The sequence below is a fragment of the Sitodiplosis mosellana genome, unplaced genomic scaffold (genome assembly GCF_009176505.1).
Source record: "Sitodiplosis mosellana isolate CC-2019 unplaced genomic scaffold, AAFC_SMos_1.0 Smas_scaffold_6226, whole genome shotgun sequence".
In the NCBI taxonomy this organism is placed as follows: Eukaryota; Metazoa; Arthropoda; class Insecta; order Diptera; family Cecidomyiidae; genus Sitodiplosis; species Sitodiplosis mosellana.
The window spans coordinates 10,256,863-10,267,898 of record NW_022601467.1 but is presented as its reverse complement, the minus strand read 5'-3'; the positions used below and the strand labels follow the sequence as shown (position 1 = coordinate 10,267,898).

The window sequence follows — 11,036 nt, the reverse complement described above, 5'->3', positions numbered from 1 at the left end:
TGAAAGATTGAAATCGGCAAAAATGTTCAAATCAACCTACATCTTTCAACTTCAACATTTCGTCACTTTAATTGATGAAAATGTTATAATTTTTATTGAAAATTCTTCATTCTTTCCATTTCTTTTCTCTTTTTTTTCGTTCTATGCTCATGACTTGTTGAAAAGATGTTGAATTGAAGAGATTTGGGACAAGCAGTCCCTGGTGAATATGAGAAAGCACATAGCTCTTTTCAGAATATCAATTCACGTTTCATGTTCAACACGCTGAATAGACGAGGCGCACACGTAATCAAAATACTATTTACGTGCAGCACTGTAAATACTGGGTTTTGTGATAGTGCGTATGGCACGTTGTATTATAGCTGGCACACTTCTCCTCTCCTGCACAAGCTCTGTCTCTCTCTCTCTCTCTTTCTCTGTCTCTCTCTTTGCCTCTCCCCATCGCGCACTTCGGCATGAGCACGAGCCTTCGCAACGGGAAAAATGTTTCTCTCAAATATGAATATATATCAGGTCAATATCAATTCGGAATCGAAAGGCATTTCACCGGAGCTTTGCGTTTTTCTATGTTTTCGTTTTTCTATGTTTTCGTTTTCTCTTCATTTATTCCTCCTGCTCTCTCGCTCACACACACACCCTTTCTCTCTTTCTCTGTGTGTCATTTTTTTTCTATTTTTCAATCATATGGGGGAATCGTTCGTTCTCAGCGTATGAAGATAAGGTATCGACAACCAAGCATAGGCAAACGAAACGTAACGTAACGAAACAAGAATAAAAAATATTAGAAAGAAGAGAAAAAAACAAAATACCAAAACGATTTTAACATGGACTGGAAAATAAAACGCGCACGAACACCAAATACACTGCACACACAGAGAGAGAGGGAGAGAGAGAGAGCAGACTTCGGCTAAGACCCGTTTCACAACAATATTCGAAATACATACATATATACATTCGTTGAATCTACATTTGTATCAGCAAATACAAAGAACCATTCTGGTTTGAGCACATTTTCCATTTGGATCGAGCACATTTTCCATTTGGTTGTAAGTACCAGCGCTGCTGGTTTACTATTTTCGTTGCTGTGTTGTGTGCTGTTCGGTGTGCGAGTGTCCCCCGTCAGCAAAATGGAACCAACGAAAAGAAGAAAAAAAATTACGAGAAGAAGAATCTTTACGACGAGAGAACCGAGTCCGCGCGAGCTTTCAGCGAACGTATTTGTCGGACTCGATGCTACACAGCTCGGTGCTGTATATGATTCAATGAATTTGATGTTTGACATTCGGTTCCCCTAAAAATAAATGCCATTCCTCATCACCGATGTGTTTGAGTGTGTGCGTATGTGTGCAGCGTCCGTGTGGATGTGTGCGTATAATTTTCCCAAATACAGAAACAGAAGAAGCACAATTTTGTGCCATAGCGAACCAAGAACCGTGAAAGCACAGACAGTTTTCCCTTGTGCATCTCATATGTCATCATGTACACTGACGATAACCTTACACAGCGCCGAATAAACCATCCGAAAATTTTTGTGTTCGTTTGAATTCACACACAAATACAGCTGCTTCTGCTGCTGAATGTTGACGAATGCTGCTGCTGCTTTTGCTGGTGGTACTGGTACTGTTGGCCGCACCGACACATCCACACGCACACAACGACGTAATTATTTTGGCAGCATGCGATCCATCCAAATCATCCTAGTACTCGAGTCAAGCTTTTTAACCAAGCAATTCAACAAACGGTAGTCGTTATTGAGATTTTCTGTGTGCAACATCGCTTTACAATACATCGTCATTGTTTTTGTGCGCGACGCGAACAAACCAAAAAAAAAATAATAAGAAGAAGAGAAGATAAACCAAGTACTGTTTTATTTACTGCTTTTCATTTTCACTATCTATAACGTACACCTCAAATTTTGATGAATCGCGACTGAAATTTCAAGTGCCATTTTTTTGTACTTTTCTCTGCCTTGGTCTCTCTCTCTCTCTCTCTCTCTCTCTCTCTCTCTATATATATATATATATATGTGTGTTGTTTAGTTATTTTCGAAGCTCAGTTGATTTGAGTTGCAGTTGAATGTGATAGCTGATATTTTTGCCAGGGCGACAATCAGGATTCTCGTGAATGTCGTTCAGGTCTCGTACATTTTCTCTTTTATTTTTGACTTTCCTCTTCTCGTTTCTGTTTCGTTCATCTTCATTTGTTGTTGTTTCTGCTGCTGCTCGTGTTGATTTGGTTAAAAGAAATCGGTCGCGTTTCATGCTCTCACCTCAAAAGGGGCTGCATGTAAAATGTGAATACGTGACACGTACCGAACAAATATATCCTTAAAATCGGAAAAAGAAATAGATATTTGTGCGAAAAGAAAGTGCACCGTCCCTCCAACAATGTGCATTGTGCACGCTTTTTTTTTCATTTTCGATTTCTTTATTTTTGTTTCATTTTCTTTTACTAAATGCAAGCAATGTTCAATTTGACTTTCATTGATGCAATGCTAAAGAACATCATCATTACAACCAATGAAAAGGCAAAAACGAAAACAATTCCAATCAAACATTTGAGTCGATTTAAAGTAATTTGTTTCAAATTCACGCAAATCACGTGTACAAAATTGTTGTGCTGGAATAGATATAGAGAGTGGGAGACCAGAGAGGAAAAAAATAGAGTGCAGTTATCAAATATTTATCAATTGGTATGCATGAATAGTGGTTAAATTTTCTTTAATCCAGGTACATTGATTTCGCATTCGATCACCTAGCCATATCTAGAAAACACAGAACAATTACAAGATACTTGATAATCATCGCAACACAAAGAATCAGTGAAACGAAATTAATTCAGTGAAATACAAGAAAAATAAAAATAAACGAAAAAGTGGATTTAAGCGGACAAAAAAAGAAGAAAAAAAAGCAAAAATCTATCATTCATCAGCAAAGAAGAAAATAAATAAATAAAGCAAGCTGAGCCAGCTAAATATACAATGCAAACGCGTTTCGACGTAAGTGAATGATGTTGAAAACGTTCTTTTTCTTTACTTAGTTTTTTTTTCTTCATTCTGTTGTTGTGTTCGTAACAATAGACGCAGCTCACAAGGTTTGCAATTGAAGAAAACACGACGACGACGACAAGCCGATTAGCTCAACAGCGACTGACTATATTGCCAATTCAAATTCGAATTTCAAGGCAAAACGAAAAAGTTAATAAATATCATATTCTGAAGAACAAGTTGAGAGAGAGAGAGAGAGAGAGAGAAAGGTTTTTTTCGCTTTTGCGTAAAAAGAGAAAAAAGGAAGAAAAACCCAATTTAAGTGTGCGAAAGAAGCGTTCGAATGTTTGGTTGACATTCCAAGTGAATTTGACGCCGTGTGTGTTTGTCAGAGCAACTGTACATCTTGAGCTGGCTGGCAGCAGCAAAAGCATTTGCCATCCACAGTTCGACATTTTTTCTTCTTCTTCTGTTGGGAAGAATTCATACATAACCATTAAAAGGAAAAGAAAAAGAAATGTGTGAGGCTGCTTTGCAGATGATGGTACAGATGCTGTGCGTACTTGTCGCGGTGTGTTGTCTATACGAACGGAAGATAGAGAGAGAAAGAGAGACAGAGAGTGTGTTTGTGTGAGAGAGATAAAGAGAATTTGGCGTGCGTGTGTGGGTTCGATTGCGCTTCGGTATGAGTTCTTGTTTTCTTACACAGCAACCACGCTACCTTTTTCTCGTATTCCATTTTGTCTTCACTCTCTGTCTCTCTGTAATTGCAGTTTTTGTTATTTCCAGCAATGCGATTTTCGTCTTCTCTCCCCATTTTTTTATCATTATCACATTTTCCGTTGATAGAGTGGCACCGAATGGAACAAGAGAGAAAAAAAATTGGGTGCGTGTATACATCTATATAATGTCTTTTCATTTTCACTCCAAATGGCTTGGAGTTGGTTCGTCCTTCTGTTCGATGCAATTTCAACATTTCACACCATCATCATCATAATCCCAGATTCATTTTGTTCAAGTGAACATATACAGAACATCAGATAGTAAGACAAAATGTTGAACACAATAGATATTAACTGTGGTATTTTGAATATTCAAGCCGTTATTAAGTTCATCTACATTTTCACACCTGGATACCATACAATGGTAGCAGTACAAAACATCAACGCCTATTTATAAATATTTGTCGAAAGCTCAATATGCCCAGGATCAATAAAAATCATTTTGAGCATTGTGAATGAGTGAACGATGTGTGTGTGTGTGGCTTAAGCAATTATTCGATAATTACGATTTGACTCTCTTCACTCTGTTTTCATATCTCTGCCAAAGATGACGCACAATGTTGTCTGTGCCGTTTCTCGTATCGTCCGATTTTCCAATCGAACGAAGCACATCACCAGAAGATTGGTTTCAGTATAAATTTCAAGAGCAAACACCACCCGCAAACAAAAACAAAACCATAAAATGTGAAGCATGTCTCGTTGAGAACATGCAACGACCACGAATATGAACGCTGAGATTGGTATCCATGGGTTTTTGGGGGACTTGAAACAATGAGAAATCACCATAAATATATTTTTTTCCTCACTCTCGCATTAAATATTCAAACAACGCACATCAAATAACTGTGTTAGTTGGTCACATATAGATTCTTCAGGGGTTACGCTATGCCGTATTTGCATACAATTTTCCATAAAATGCACGATATAAAACGATCAATTTCCAGTGGCTTACGTGCATTTCAAAACCATCTACTCATGTAAATCGATTAATCTCGAGCAAATTTGTTTTGTATGCAATTTTCACACACACACATTCATTTACAATTTTGCGGTTTCACTATGTGTGTATGACATACACACACGTTTCGCTAGTCAGTCAGCCAGTTCAGCCCTATGCAATATAGTGGTTGTAGCCAGCCAGTGTAGCTAACCAGTGTGTGAGACAGAGAGAGAGAACACGTTAAATCCTAGTTAATTGCTATGAAAATCTTTAATTTAATTTTTATTGCCATTAATTACTTGGTATGGGCAAAAAAAGCATTGCGGCATGGGATATACTGGAAACCATATGAACAAGTTCCAGTTCCTCTGTTTCACACGTCCTTTTCATTAAGCGAATAATATGACCAATTATATCATAATAGCTGCAAATTATTTTCCTATTACATTCAAGGAAATTTTTTATAGTGGTAACAGAGGAAGAAGAAAAAATAAAAACAACTAGTAGGTATCCACGATGGCAAAACGTTACATTGAGATTTATTTACACATAAACAAATGCACAAGAATGTATCCAGTACTTGTGTGCCCAAGCACAAGGCATAAAAAGGCAGTAAAAAGAAAGAAAGGGAGCGAGAGAGGAAAAGGGAACCCAAAAGAGGTGGCCCTGTGAAAAACGATTTTGGTCACGCATATTTGCTACGATGAGTTCATTTTAATCAATTGTAGAATTCTATTGAGAACATTTAAGCAAATAATGTACGCCTAAGCAGCATCCATGTCCATCATGCGACGGGATCATAGCTGCTCTCTATTCAGTGTCGAATGATAGAGATAAAGCAGAGAGAAGATTTTTATTAGAAATGGCAACATTTGAAACTTACTCACACTCACCAACAAAAAGAAACCTATTTCGAAAAAGGTCGTTGACAAGTTTTATTCTGTCTACTTATTAGTTTTTGCAAAGACTTAAAATTATCGCGTTATGCAAAACATGCGACAGCCAAAAACTTGATTTAACTTTAGTCATCAACATCGTTCTTGGGCTTGCTTCAGTGAACTCTTTTGCATCTCTCTTTCATTTACGAGCAACAAAGACATCACTTTTATGCAATAGCCTTTAGTTTCTTTGTATCGGTCGAGAATCGACTGCGACTTTAAGAATTTATATTTGTGTGTTGTGTGTGTGTGTGTGTGTGCATAATGGATCAGAACTATTTTGGTGAAAGAACATGAAAATGAAGACAACCGCTTTATGTGCCACTATTTTAAGGAGTGGTGCTTATCATTTCCATTGTATTTCGTCATCGTTCCAAGTCTTAATGGTTGGCAAAAGCAATTTGGGGTCGGTTGATTTGAGGCTCAATTTTCCTTCAATTGTATAGTTTGATGTGCGCTGAGCGCCGTCCACAATTTCACATTCTTAAAACTGTTTCAATAACCGCCTCATTTGTACGCTCATCTCCGAATGCCCATTCTCTCTCTCTCTCACTCTCATCGTCTGTTTTTTTCATCATTTTGCTCGGATTTTATTGTGAAGGTTGCTGTTTGCCATTGTTGGGATCGTTTCAATGCATTATGTTAAACGACCCCAAAGATTATGTATGGCAAACACACACACACACACACACACATACATTTGCACCATTCCATTGTGCTGACGATTTAACCAAACTGATTAACGACGCTGTTTACCAGAGAATCAAAATGGTTGTTTTTTTCTCCCTTTTTCAACGTCGTCAAAAAATTGGCCAAATACAAAAGAATTCAAAAAACAATTGCTCGTCTGTCAGAGATTAAATCTCTTTGACTTATCAAATTGAATTGGAATACATGAAATGGTGGGCGAATATAATGCTCCACGGATTGGATTCATTGAAATGCAATCCCGCGCACCGCACACATTAATTCGCTATTTACTAATTTGAATGCATCGGCACCTGGCCGGATGGATTACGTTGTGTTTGAGGGAGAGCGAGCGAGAAAAGGATAAAAAAAGCAGGGAAAAAAGCCGAAGCGAGGAAAAAACTTGCAATTTTCGCAAATGTATGTACCTCAGCAGAAAATACTCTTCCTACAGCGCAATCATATGAAAAAAAAATAATGGGCCACATGGCCAACAACATGTGCGCGCCACCAACCATATTCAAACAGATGAGAAATTTGCTCCTTTTTTCGGGGATGAGCGAATGGGTGCGGAAGTCACGTCTCAGACATAGCAGCAATCGTGCAGATCCAATCATTTTCTCTTTTTTCTCTCACTCCACTGAATCGTTGCATTTTTGAAATTCCATTTCTTTTTTAACTGTCATAGTTTTCAAATGAATGTGTCGACCTCTGTCTTGTGTGCGAATTCGTGTGAATATGTAGACGAAGAATATGTGTTGTGTACCATTCAGTCGACATATGTACGGGATCGTGTTTCTGTAAATACATGCTTGCACATTTTTTATTCGTTGCACACTGTTGTTTAGCATAGATTACAAAAAAAAGGCAAATGATGACATTTGTTTCATAAAACGACTATTATGATTGTTACTCTGCTTTCGATTTGAGGTTGGCATCTCAACTACAAAAAAAAAGCTCGCAAAAAAAACGGTCTTCTAAATTCAATAAAAGAAGAGTGAGCAGATGAGGGAGAAAGAGTGAGAGAGGAAAAACAAACAGCCCAAAACATCAACATGAACGAAACACAAACCGATTACGTAAATAACATTGAAGGGCTCGTCCGAACGTTTTGCAAATGCTCGGGGGAATTGTTGTATGATACACACGCATTTCAAACCCCATCGCCATTTTTTGACACACACACACACAAACACAACATGGGCAATATTCGTAGTTTTGCCTCATAAATCAGAGTGAACATGGTCGACTCTACACAAATGTTGTTTTGATAGCTTCATCGATAGAGGCGAGGAAATCATGCTTCCTGTATTTAATTAGGCGAAATTTTATACCAGCCATAGTCGTGATGCGAATTTAACAGGTGACGTAAGTTGTTGCTGAACAAACTATCACCGAAAAAAAATGGGACTGCATTTTCCGCACGAACGACAGACACACACATACAGAGAGGAAAAGAATACACGAGAATAAAAACGTTAATTTTTAATTAACAACCCAAACCACAATATAGCTATTGTTCTGCATCAAACAATGACTGCGAAACAATATTGCGATGGTTTCTTATTTGTGCCGTGGTCGTTGTTGTTGCTATGATCGTCACACAGACGACAGAACAACAACGCAAAGAAAAGAAAAGAGAGAGAGAGAGAGAGAGAGAGAGAGAGAGAGAGAGAGAAAGCGGCAAAATAGGTGAACACAATAAAATGGGCTCACGGATGCTCGCTGTATTACTGGCAAATGAATGCAATGAAGTAGTCGGAATTGCATGCACACAACGAAGAAAATTTCATGCAATTTTCGCGAATATATAATTTGTGCCGTTGTTCTGCCATATTCAATGCATTTTCCGCTTCTTCTTTTTTCTTCCATTACTCACCCGTTCTTATTGCAACGGAGGCCTTTTTCACAACAAACACACATAAATGTAGAATGAAAGAGAATATAAAAAGGACTCATACACCTGTATACGCCCATCAATTTGAATGCAAATAAGCGCCAGCACACACACACACACACACACACACCACTACAATTTATTATGTGTTTATAATACACCACAAAGGCGTGCAAACATAACAATTCTTTCGGAGAACAATAGTGCAAAAAGTATTCCTTCCACTTTTGCCCCGTCGCTTCTCTTTCACTCTGCGCTTTGCTCTTTATTTGCCAAATCCATTTCCTGGACGGGCTTATTTGAGTGACGTGAATCAACAACTCACCAGGCAAAAGCCAGCAGCGAAAAAGCATATTTTCCCCATTAAGCACAACAACAACAACATCAATTTGCATAGATCAAGTTGTTTGGGAAAAAAAATGGGGATTGATTTTTTCGTGTTCCTTTTTCACTTTTCTCTAACACATACGCTCTCCTTCTATCTGTACCGTTCCATATCTCACTTTCTCACACTCTGCCTGCTCCTGTGGCGATTTGCGTTACATACGAAGCACATTCGAGGGAGAAAAAAAACCAACCAGTAACGATGATAAAATGCATAAAATGCAACGAACAGCAAAGTGAAATAGAAAAAAATGCATGGAAAGCTCTCACTATCGCTCGCTTTTCCGAAGCCATGGATTTTGTTCCTTATGCCGCTCAAGATACTCGCTCACAATTTCCATATAATATTTATATGAGAGCTTTGCAATGGGAAATAAAGTCGCTTGATCGAACCGTATCGGGCTCGAATTGGCAAACAATCAATCGGCCACTTTATGGCGGAAGATAAATATTCTGAAAAAGCGATTTAAATGTTACCTCGTTCTCATATTCCCATTCCCATTCCCGTTCTCATTGTGTGTTTGTTCGTATGTATGAAATAGAATTGGAAATTCGAAATGAGAGTGCAGTCGATGGAAATGTGACATTCACAAGCCCACTTCGAAAAATAATCGTTTGCAAAGAATTTGAAAATATGACTTCCACTGCAGCAGCAGCCGCAGCAGTGGATTAAGAAAATGGAGCGAACGTGAAAGGGCATTCCAAGAGCTTAACTGAAAAATATACATCGAAAATAATGATTCGATCGTTATTACAAATTAATTGATAGAATCAAGGCAGATTGATTAGGCTTGGAGAGCTATTTGCATAATTGGAGTATTACATGTTCGAGGTTGAAAATATTCATTTGACGCAATGCACTCAACTGAAAACTAATAGCAATCATTTGCATACACACACAGCCTGCACGTACGATATTCCGCCATTGCAGCTAGCAGTAGTCGTCTCATGCAATTAAATTGCGAAATAAATTACAGCCAATGCTTTTTCCTTTCTTTCTCCTCTTTCTCTATTTCACTCCCTCTCGATAAGAGCCTCAACTTCAGCTCGTGCTGTCAATCGCATCTAATTTATTTTAATAATTTCGATGTTCGATGCTTGAAAAACTATTATCGCACAATCAATATTTCAATAATTTGGTTCAGTTCACTTTAGCACAACGGTTTTGTGTGTATATGATTTTATTTTTTATGCCATGCTGTGTTCGAGTTGAACTCATTGATTTTGACAACATGAACAGGAGAAAAAAAAACAAGCAAATGGCTAATGAGAATTTTCTGTTGTGTTTCAGGCAAAATCGATGTGACAGGGTATAAAAATCGAAAGCGCCAGATTCCACGAACGTGTGCTCCATCACTTTAACGCTGGTGCACACAAACATTTCGATCTATTGAAATAGAACAACAAAAGAACCCAAAAACGAACGAACGAACGAACGGGCGAAGGGGACAGGAAATGAAACGGAAAGAACAAATATTAAATGTGATGTGGATGCGCGCTGAAACATTAAACTGAATTGTGTTCCTGCGACAAAACAATAGCGAAATACATACAAAAATAAAGACCGAAAATCGAAAACAAAATACATAGAAACAGAGCAACAGCAACGGAGAAAAAAATAAATTTGAAAACAAGCACTCAAGCAAAACAGAAATAGTTGATCTGCACGAATATAGATGAACCATTTTAGATGCGAGGAGCCGAATTGATTTTCTAAACTCGGTATCGAGGAATTAGCACACCGAAGTACATCGCAAAGCTGACGGGGTGGTTTGCTGTACGACGGCTTATAACCAACTTGTATAATTAGATAAATATGTAAATTAAGTTAAAATCAAGCGACAGAATGACAAATTACGGAGCAATCGATATCCCATGAAAAGCATTTACGAACCGATGGGATTCCCCCTATCGAACCATTTATTTCACTTTCTCGCCCTCTCTCCTATCGCATACAACTTTCAGCTAAAACTGAATAACCGAGCAGCTTGAACAAAAGGTGAGCAATAAAAATAGTCTTTTGTGCTGGGTTTTTTTCTCGCTTTTTTCTTCACCTTTTTTTGTGTGTGAAACTCGTTAGCCCAATTGATCAAAGTACAAACACCGTAGTGTAGAGAAAGAGAGAGAGAGCGAAAGAGAGTCCGAAGCAAAATTGCTGTAGAATGAAAATAGATAAAATTTTATGTAACATGTTTTCATTTGGAATGAAAATGCATTTTGTGGTGAGAAGATAGTGAGACCGACCGACCAAAGTTTCACATTCATGAATTTCTATTGGCTCGGAAGTCGGGCTGCGTTAAAACAGTGCAATATTTCAATTCTTTTGTATTCACGCATATAAATAATAGCTGTGCGCTTACTTTTCGTGAGTGTACGTGTGTGTGTGTGTGTGTGTGTGTGTGTGTGTGTGTGTGTGTGTGTG

At 38.0% G+C, this 11,036-nt stretch overlaps 1 protein-coding gene across 7 annotated transcripts in view; it reads left to right on the top strand.

Annotated features, from left to right (window-relative positions):
• The first annotated feature begins 1,758 nt into the window (after positions 1 to 1,758).
• LOC129577850 (G-protein coupled receptor 52) overlaps positions 1,759 to 11,036 on the top strand; it is a 23,774-nt gene continuing 14,496 nt past the window's right edge. Inside the window, exons 1-4 of one of the 7 annotated variants that reach the window (XM_055465604.1) lie at positions 1,759 to 1,859; positions 2,730 to 2,998; positions 3,080 to 3,196; positions 9,906 to 10,613. The gene's annotated coding sequence lies outside the window, so the exon portion shown is untranslated. Of the gene's footprint in view, positions 1,860 to 1,923; positions 1,942 to 2,050; positions 2,136 to 2,706; positions 2,999 to 3,079; positions 3,197 to 9,905; positions 10,614 to 11,036 lie in introns of those variants that run through there. The other 6 variants (XM_055465605.1, XM_055465602.1, XM_055465603.1 and 3 more) reach the window with 6 other exon arrangements.